General features: G+C 44.2%; 1 protein-coding gene across 3 annotated transcripts in view; it reads right to left on the reverse strand.

Annotated features, from left to right (window-relative positions):
- Positions 1 to 7717, reverse strand: part of PPM1A (protein phosphatase, Mg2+/Mn2+ dependent 1A) — a 28949-nt gene extending 21232 nt beyond the window's left edge. For all 3 annotated transcript variants that reach the window (XM_059473754.1, XM_059473753.1, XM_059473752.1), the window contains exon 1: positions 7381 to 7717. The gene's annotated coding sequence lies outside the window, so the exon portion shown is untranslated. The remainder of the gene's footprint in view (positions 1 to 7380) is intronic.
- Positions 7718 to 10126: the final 2409 nt, after the last annotated feature.

Raw genomic sequence — 10126 nt, forward strand, 5'->3', positions numbered from 1 at the left:
AATCACTAAGAAAAACTATGGAGACAACCAAAATGGCACTAAAAGAACTATGAAAATCAATGAGGTAGCTCTGCATAAATTCATGTGCTGCTGTCTGAACAGCATGAGAATGAAAACACCAAAGTCCTTGCTTGAAAGCATTAATAAGCAGAAAACATGTCCATGCTGCTGCTGAGTTCAGCACCTTGCTGGTTATACTTCATTTTCCAAAGATTTCTTACTTAGAAGTGTTGGAAAATAAACAAAAGTCACCCATTTTAGAAAAAAAGCTCAGACAAGTGCTTTGTTAACAGCACAGAAATTCCTGCATGCTCCAGCCAAAATTCAGAGCCCCATTGAAACAACAGAAAAAAAAATAACTGGAAGATCCAAGGAAGCTGCAGTCTGTGCAGACAGAATTTGGGAGAAAGAAAGGCCTTGCTTCAGTTTATGTATCAATGAGATGCAGTATGATTCAAATTTTTTGAAAGAGCAAGGCAAACAAGTGAATTTAAGGATTCCAACCAAGCTGCTCATGACAGAAGGAGTACACAGAGCCAGGCAGCCTTTCCAACAGAGCTGCACACAGCAACAGTTCCACCACAAAGAAAACATGGCTGAAAAGGAAACAGAAAGAGACAACCCAGAAGAATGGAGCTATAGTGAGTTATGAAAGTTGAATTACAAATTTTTCCAGTATTTGTAATACCACGAGTGCTCTGCCACTGTCATTTCTCATCACTGCAGATCATTTCCCCACTCCTAAACATTGTGGGCCTAAGTGAAAATTCCTACTTGGGTACAAGCCACTCAGAGTGCACGAATTTAACAAATCTGAACATATAAAATTATTCAAATAATAGCTAAAATCCTTATTTTCTCTAAATTGCTTTTCTTTGATCTCTTATTTAGAGCTTGAAGCCTCAATATCTTCATTCATTGTCAGTTTTCCCAAGCAAACAATACCTGCCACAAAAAGAAAGTTAAAGATTCACAGAGGAATGTTTTTTTTTGGAGGAAGGCTCATGTAATTCCGATGCCATTTCTGTGTCAAAGGAAAAAAACCAAACCTAATCAAACAAAAAGCATTTATTTTTTTAATCAAGTTCAGCTAAACCTATTCAGACAAATCAAGACACCTGGGGAGTCCTAAGCCATTCTGCCCCTACCCAAAAGAGTGAAGATTTTGGGTAAAGAGCCTCTAGAGCTGAATGGGTTTTGTCCACAACTCTTCTGGTTGTTCAAATGCACCTGAAGTCAAGCTGCTGCCACTTTGTCAGTGTTTTAGCTAAGTGTTAAAATAAACCAGGAAAAAGATGCTCTATGGAAAGAGGTCCCAATGGGATTATTTGCTGAAACTTCAAAGACAAAGGGAGGCTCGAATTACAATTTTAAAATCAGCAAAACAGCAATTGTATTAATTGAACTATTCCTGAAATATAGGGAACAAATTATACTCACACAGTCACTCTCGGGTCAGGAAACTGCCATTTTTTTTGCAGCTGATATTGTTTGTTGCCTGTGGCAATGTGTACAAATTCTTACAGGACCCCACCATCCCTCTGCTGTATGGTTTCACTGATAACCTCACCACAAACATCTTAACAATTTAGTTAAATTAACAATTTAATACAGTCCTAAACAGCTCAATAAAACTGAACACATGGAATCATTCCTCTGTCTGCTCCTTAATTTCTCCTCTCTGTGTTTCTAGTTGCTCACCAATATCACTGCTCCTTTTAAAAACTAATTATTTAAAGCTTTCAAACTTCAGATCTTTCTAACTTCAACAAGAAGCATCAGCCAATTGTTTACAGTTTGTCTTATAAGCAATTTATTTTAACAATATGGCTGAATGAAACCCAAGTGAAAATAAAGTTTATACAGACAGAGCTTGGGAGTAAAATAAAAATAAACTATTTGGAGAAAACACAACCAGTATGTGTGTGCCCAATAATTAGAAGATGATGTTTGCATGGAGGGCCCAGAACTTCCTGTTTAGTCAAGCACTCAATATTATGAAATAATGCACTAACAATTTCCCAGACCCTTCACTTCACATGAAAACATTTGTGGGGTTCTAATCTCAGCAACATTAACACTGTTCTGGTGAGGATATAGGAAAAGCAGCACACAGGAGAGACTTGAAACCTGATGACTACACACGGGAATAAAATGGCAATAAAATAGGAAATGTTCTGAAGTTACAGCTGGAACCTGGCTTTGCTTGCAAGGAAATGACATCAAAACTATGCCAGAAGCACATTAAGACCTGGAAGTTAAATCCTCAAAGCTTAGGAAAAGCTGGAGTTTGCTCATTTGTACACACACAGAGCTTTTATTTACAAAGCTATTTTGCCCTCACGTCCCCAGCATTCCTATCTCATTAAAAGAACAAGGACAGATGATGACTGCTGCAATAAAACAGATTTTTCACCCAAGACTACATAAAAAGAAACAAATAAAAAAACAACCCTTGTTCTTAGCCTTTTCTGCAGACAGAAGCTCTCAGGACAGAAGGCTTTCCTGAGGGCACACTGATTGCCAAGCTCACTTCTATCACTCCCATGATAAACAAGGCACTAAAGCTGCTCCTCTCCCTCCAAACCAGAGTTCATGACAGCTCTAAACATTCTGGCCACTTAATGAGGACAATGTTGAATTCACCTCTCCTTCAAAAACCAAAGCAGTGCTAATGCCAGCATTTCCTAAGCTTACAGGGCCTTGCCCTGCAGCCTCAGAGTGGTTTTTTACAGAGAGTAGCAGCAGTTGATTTTTAACAAGGGTCTGTCCAAATACTTACTGCAATTGACTGAGGGAACTAGAAAATTATTTACTGACAGCAACTGATTCTTTCTTCATTAAATTTTCCTACAATTTAATGCTAGCTGCTTAACCGCCCACGTTTTTCCACATTCTGCACTCCTTTCCACAGCCTGGGTTTTACTCAACAGCTGGAGAATTCCTTCAACTCATCCTCAAACACAAAGTGCTCAGGCACAGTTTACACATTTCTCGTGGCTACTGCATTTTGGAGCATTTCTAAGGAAAAAATACCACAGAACTTAATGGACTAATAGCTATGATATATGGTCAAGAACAATAGAGGCTGCCATTTGAATTTCAGATGACAGGGACAGTTGGCAGTAAAAATGAATTGCACACATAGATACAGAAAATCCTTCAAGTTACAGCTGAGACCCAAATATGAGAGCACATTTCATTCTCTAGGTCACAATCAATCCAGCAAGGCACTGAATGTGAGAGCAACATCACAAATCTGAGCAGTCCCACATAATTCAGCTGCACGTGGCATATCACCACAAGCACACTGAAGTGCTTTGCTTTATTTAAACTGCAGCTATCAAAATACAAGCCATGTTACACTTGAGTCTGTTTGGTTTGTAAATTATTATCTTAGAAGACTTTAGAGACCTTTTTATCTACTAAAATATTCTTACTTTTGAGAATTAACCTGCTAGCAATGAAGAGAAGAGGCTAATGTACTTTTTCCTCTCTCTGTAAACTGCATTTCTCTACATTTCAATATTGAAATGTGGTTAGCCAGTTTTGGTTTTTCCTTCCTGGCACTTTTAGATGCTCTTCTGATACATATAGATATATACTGCTATAAAGTTTATACTCTAAACAGCAGAAGTGTACTTCATTGCAACTGTCTGTCAGTGCAAAAGTTTTTATTCTGTTGTTTTAGTCACATATAAACACCTTTCGAGAAGAGCTGTTAAAAAAAATCAGAGCAACTGTTTCATGTATTTATAAACACACTCTGTTCTGTAGGCTCCAACAGGCAGCTGAAATATCCATTAGTGAATTGTACTGGTGTTTGTGTTTAAACACAAACAAAATAAGAAAAAAGACAGCAACTTGACAGAAATCTGTAACTCAGTTTGTGGTTTAACACAGAGCAGAGTTTAGCTCACAAATATAGAAAAGCAGACCTTGCAGCAGTGGCTCAACACCAGTAACACCCAGTGGTTACTGCCTCTACCCAGGAACAGAAATCAGCCTACTCACTGCCATGGTATCACCCTGATTACAATTCCCTTGGCCTAAACATTCCTCCCAGTCTTAAGAGTCAAGTGATTTACTCTAGAAATATTAAATCTTATTAAATGCTAAATTGTTCCTTCACAGACAGACAGAGAGCAACATTAAGAAGCTCCAAGTAGAAAATGTTATCTCCGCTGTGATCTGCACCACATCATGGCTCAAATATATAAATCCTCCCTTAAAAATATTTTTTAGCACTGATGAATGGAATGTACATAAAATGCCATAAAATGTACATTTATGCACGTTCCCTGGATCTTCTAAATATCCTAAGAACACTGTCATTTTTTCAGGGATTACATATTGTATACACAGACTTGATACTTTGCATTTGCCATTCATTCATCGAAGAGGATTGTAGTTAAGCATGAGTAAATGTTACAAAGTTTATTTCTTATCCTAGTATTCTTAACTGCAATTTGGATCATCTGATTAAAATTACAGAGATCAGTAAGAGCTCAGCAATCAAGTATTAGCCAAAAAGAGATTAATTTCCTAAAGAACAAATGAGACTACAAGTTGCATCATTTAGAATGAAACAGATGATACATCAATTTTTTTTAATAAAAACTGAAAGTCATGTATGATTTATGAGAAAAGAGGAGCAAAAATGACAAAGGTCCACATGCCATAGTAAGCATAAATGCAGTTTGGCTCAGGTTTAACTATGATAAACCACTACTGCCTTGAATTCAAACATTACTACTATTCAAGTCCTTAAAATGTCTCTGGTTTGCAAAGGTAAAATGAAAACAGTTATTTTACAGTACTTCCCATTTTAAAACTTGTTTATTTATTAGCACAACCTGCATCATTCCATCACTTAGTTGCAATGATGTTCTGCTTAGCCAATTACGTAACATTTTGTACATCAGAATTGACCTGAACACATAAGAATTAAGCCAGTAGCAATGTCAACATTTTAGTAAGAAATATGCTATTCTTGAATTATTTATATTTAGGTCATCTTGTAAAAGCAGCTGCTTTAGATTCCCTACTTCCACTAAAAAAAAAAGGCAATGAGATCTCTTATTGACAGCTGCATTCAAAAACATAGCAGTTACATAAGTTTGCAAATTACACTGTGCCAGAGTTAAATATCTAAGCATTTTAACGACAGTTCTCAAAATGCTACCTCAGCAAGAATGACTCAACTCCACTGGATAAGCTGCACTCCAGATAAGAAGCAATGAGCTTGATTTTATAGAAAAACAAAAAAAACCAACAAGCCCAACTTTTAGTATTCTGCTTTAATTCAAATTGCCCTGAGTGAGTTCTGCTTGTTTGGACCTGCAAGCTTTGCCACTCATTTGGCATTTCCACCTCTCCTCACTTTCAACAAAAGCATCCCGAGCAAACCTAGAGACAGTTAAGGAAATACTTGGAAAACAGGAATGGTTTTCTACTGTACCTCCAGGGGAGAGATTTACCTGACAACCACCAGGCAGAGACCTGAAAACCAGAGCTAGGCCTTGCTTGTATATGAGAAAACATGGCTATGCCAAGGGAGAGCAGAGGACAGACAAACTCTTTCCACGTTTATCTGAGGATTTTAACAAAGATCTCTGAGAAAAACATTAATAATTGGCATGATGCATCAGCAAGATTTTAGCCCAGGCTCATATACAAAAAGGAGACCCAGAAACTTTAGGGAGTGAAAACTTTAGGAGCAGCTAATGCTGGCGCACCAATCCAAGCTGCTGTCCTTCAACACCTTCCCTCTGAACACTGCTGTGACTGGATAGGCAAAACTTCCCTGGCCCACGTTTTCTCTGATGTTATTCACAGAAGAAACTATGAACAGCAACAGAAGGGAAGCTATCAGAGAAGAAATGTGGCTAGAAATTGCAAAAGAATTGACCAAATTCTTGGTAATTTGGCAACTCACTCAGGGTCCCGAGTTAAATCTAGCCTTTATTCCACCAGTACCTCACAAAACCTGCTTCAGCCACCTAATCACTGAAACAGCTCAGCAAAGTGCCACAAGGGCTCATATTTGGAAATTCATTCCCTAGAATCACAAGAGTTAGAACTTCTAGTTCATAAATTGATTCTGCTTACTCTGATGCTAAATATCACAATCTAAGGAAAACATATCACCTACCTTCCTTCCAGCTACTGCTCTCGTGATCTAAAACTGCCTTCTGTTTACCAAAATAAAAATAAAAATTTCCTTTGGATGAAATACTGTAACGACCTTAAACTTTAAGGTTACCACAGATGCCACCCCAGTGCAAGCACTTTTCCATCCGACAAAAGATATAGCTCCAGAAAATTTACTTTTTCCCAAGTGCTACTGTAAACTTAAACATTAGTTCTGTACCCTCAAAATTCTGCCATCCGCATGGCAACACTAAGAAATATTTTAATCGTACCAAATAAATACAAATACATATCGAACACATGTCAGCAAAATCAATTCTCCTGAAACTGTCAAGCTCTAGCTGTTGTATCACAGCTACCAGAACACAATCTCATGTCACAAGAAGGACAGACCTAAACTCAGAACCTCTGGCATTTCCAAACGCAAGCCCAATTCCCCAGCAAATCGCCGCACAACTTTTTCAGCGAGGCCAGCATTTTCCTCCACGGCCTTTTACCACGCACGCCGTGACAGATCACAGACCGTCAGCGCAACCTTTGCTCACGACATTGTTTCCAAAGGCACCGAAACCTCTCACAAACTTTAAACGCCCGAAAGGCGTTGGCGAGGGAAAGCCGCCCGCTGCCTCACAATGACACTATTTGGGGAGCGCTTGATGCTCCGACCCTCGCCGGGGTGGGGTGCTTTATAAATAGATACGTGGTGTTGTTTTTTCTTTATTTTTTTTCTTCTTTCTCCCCCCCCCCCCCCCCCCAAGTCAGTGCCGTGCCCCGAGCGTCAGGGCGGCGATGGGAGAGGAGGCTGTTTATAGCCTTTATTAAATGAACTCTGGGCGAGGAAAGGAGGGGGCAGGGAGAAAGGGAAAGCTGCAGCTCCTACCTGAGCCAGGCCCAGACCCCGCTCGCTGCTCACCCTCCTCCCGCCGTGCTCGGGGGGCTCCGGGGACACCCCCACCCTCAGCGGGCGCCTGCAATGCAGGGGGCTCCCGGCAGCGGCATCCCAGCGGGATCGCTCCCCCCGTCCCCTTCCCCATCCATCTCCCTCCTTCCCTCCCTCCCTGCGGCCGCCCGACCCGCTCCCAGCTGTGCCGCCGGGGATGGCGCCGAGCTCCCGCGCTCTCCGCGCTCCGCCGCCCCCGGTTGTTTACAGGCCCCGGGGCCCCGCAGCGCCCCGGCCCCGCCGCCCCCTCACCCCGCCCCGGCCCCGCACTGCGCAGCGCCACTTACCCCCCCGGCCGCGGCGTCGGCGCCGGCTGTGCGGGCAGGGCCGCGCTCCCGGCGGTGCGCGGGGGAGAAGGGGAAGGAGGGGGGACAAGGAGGAGAAGGAGGAGAAGGAGGGGGGCACCCGGCTGGCGGCCTCGCCTCAGCTCATTCACAGGGCGGCTCTGTGCCCAGGGGGAGCCCAGCGCTCATCTCGCCCCCTCCGCCGCCGCCGCCGGCCCCCCCCGTCCCCGTCCCCCGCCGGAGCTGCTCCGCGCCCACCAGCGCAGCGCTGCGCGGAGCGCCGGCCTCGGACGGACGGACGGACGGACGGACGGGCGGACACACGGACACACTCGCACTGCGCTGCCGCCGCCGCCGCCCCTCTGCGCAGGCGCGCACGCCGCAGGGGAGGGGAGGCGGGAGCGCGCGCGCGCGCCCCCGCGCCCTTTCCCTCCTCGCCGCCTCCCCTCCCCCCGTTAAAAAAAAAAAAAAATTTAAAAAATCAAATAATTAAAACGCCCCAAAAGCGGCAAATTGAGCTTTTTCATATTAATAAAAGAGAGAGTTAAAAATATATATATAAGGCGGAAAAAAAAAAAAAAAGCAGCACCCCGGCAGGGTACCCGGATGTCGGACGGAGCAGGGCCGTTACGAGTATTACATCACCCTCCGCCCCGGGTCCCGCGCCGCGCGGGGCGGTGACGTCATCGGCCCCGCCCCTGCCCCTGAGGGGGAGAGGCTGGCGCGAGAGCCGGGGAGGGTGTTCCCCATCCCGATCCAAATCGCGATCCGCGTCCCGATCCAAATCGCGATCCGCATCCCGATCCTCATCCCCATCCCGGTCCTGCTCCTATTCCAATCCGCATCCCGGTCCCGGTGCGGTGGCGGCGGCAGCTCAGCCCACCTGAGGACCATGGAGCGCGCAGTGGGTCCCGAGGCGCTGGCGGGATCAGCCTCGTTTCCCCGAATCACAGAATCATTTAGGTTGGAAAAGTTCTCTGGGATCATCGAGTCCAACACTACCGTGTCAACCAGACCATAGCACTGAGTGCCGTGTCCAGCCGTTCCCTATCGATTCCATCACCTCCCTGTGCAGGCCGATCCAATATCTGATCACCCTTTACGTGAAGAAATCCCTCCTGAGGTCCAGCCTGGCACAGCGTGTCACTGTCCCCTGCTCCTGAGGGACTCACGCTCGCCTGAGCCGCAGCCCCGCAGGATTTCCCGTTGGAAGCACAACCGCTGGCAGAATCAGCAGCGGATTACCAGTAATGAACGCATAATGGGTTTAATAATCCCACGGGTTTCAGCCCCCTTTGATGAAGGCTGGCCTGTGGACAAAAGACATGGGAGTGTGTTCACGGAGCGACTCCCCCATCAGCCTGCGGGGAGCACATTGAGAAGAGAAGCTTTTAGACAAATCTCTCTTTTGTCTCAAGGAGGGGAGGAGGACGCCCGAGGAGGCTGCGATGGCAGGGGGTTGATTCTGGGAGGAATGGCTGGTTCCAGCAAGCCAGGGTTAAACCTTGTGGCTGGGGATTTCTGAGGGGGAATGAGTCCCAGGAGTGCTTCAAGGGGAGGATCAGAATTGCACGGTAGCTCTGAGGATGTGAAGAAGGACTTGAATACAGAGGGAGAGATGCTGAGGTCTGGGAAAGGTGAAGTGGGTGCTTGGCAAGGTTGTCTAGATAGTTTCCATCTTGAACAGTAATGGCAGCAAACAGACATATGTTAATGGCTTTAAACTGAGGGTAGTTTTGGATTGGAAATTATGAAGAAATTCTTTACTGTGAGGGTGGTGAGGCCCTGGCAGAGGTTGCCCACAGAAGCTGTGGCTGCCCCATCCCTGGAAGTGTCCCAGACCAGACTGGACAGGGCTTGAAGCAAACTGGTGTAGTGGAAGGTGTCCCTGCCCATGGCAAGGGTTGGAACTGGATGGTCTTTAAGGTAATTGCAGGTTGTGTTCTCACTGTTGACAGCCATTAGTGCAGTTCATCAGTGATTCAGGGCAGTTTACAGCAAAACCCTCCCAAGAGTGATAGAAGAGCTGTGAAAAATACAACCAAACCGCATTGCTCTATGGCTTTCCTGTGACAGGTGAACTGACCATGTTTTGGTACAATTGCAGAATCTCCATTTCCCATTGCTGCCTGTGGCTGGATGGAATGTTTGGACCCAATCTCCCTGTATTCAGCCTAATCGTGATCCTTATCGGGATACTGAGCACTGCTCAGTCCTGCTCAATGTTCTGGTAACTATTAAGGGCCTTTAGTTTAGAATTTTCAGGCCTTTATAGTTAAATGCAGTGAAATTTGTTGATGGAAACAGACCTTTAGAGACATTTAAATGCAAGTCCTAATCCTTCCCTTCCCGAGATTACACAGAATTGCTCCTGCATGCGACACATTTCTTTCCCTTTCCCATTTAAAAAAAAAATAATTTTTCACCCCTCTTTTCCACTTTAATAAAGCTCTCCTAGCACTTCAAATGATATACAATCGATGGATTTAATTTAGATTCTATGTTACCTACATCTGTGTTTTGAGTGCTTTTTATTAAAAATAAAACTGAATGAAAACATGGCCCTGTATCTTTTTGGCAATGCCCTCATTTTAAGCTGCAAGAATGTAATGACAGCAGAGAGTTTGCTGCTCTCATTTGCTATTTATACATTTTTCAGGGGAAATTGGACTAAGTTAAATTACTACAATATTTTCTTAAAGCATAATTTTTATTTAGCTCCCTAGATTTGCTTGGCCTGTTGCACTGA

Source organism: Ammospiza nelsoni, chromosome 6 (genome assembly GCF_027579445.1).
Source record: "Ammospiza nelsoni isolate bAmmNel1 chromosome 6, bAmmNel1.pri, whole genome shotgun sequence".
Lineage (NCBI taxonomy): Eukaryota > Metazoa > Chordata > Aves > Passeriformes > Passerellidae > Ammospiza > Ammospiza nelsoni.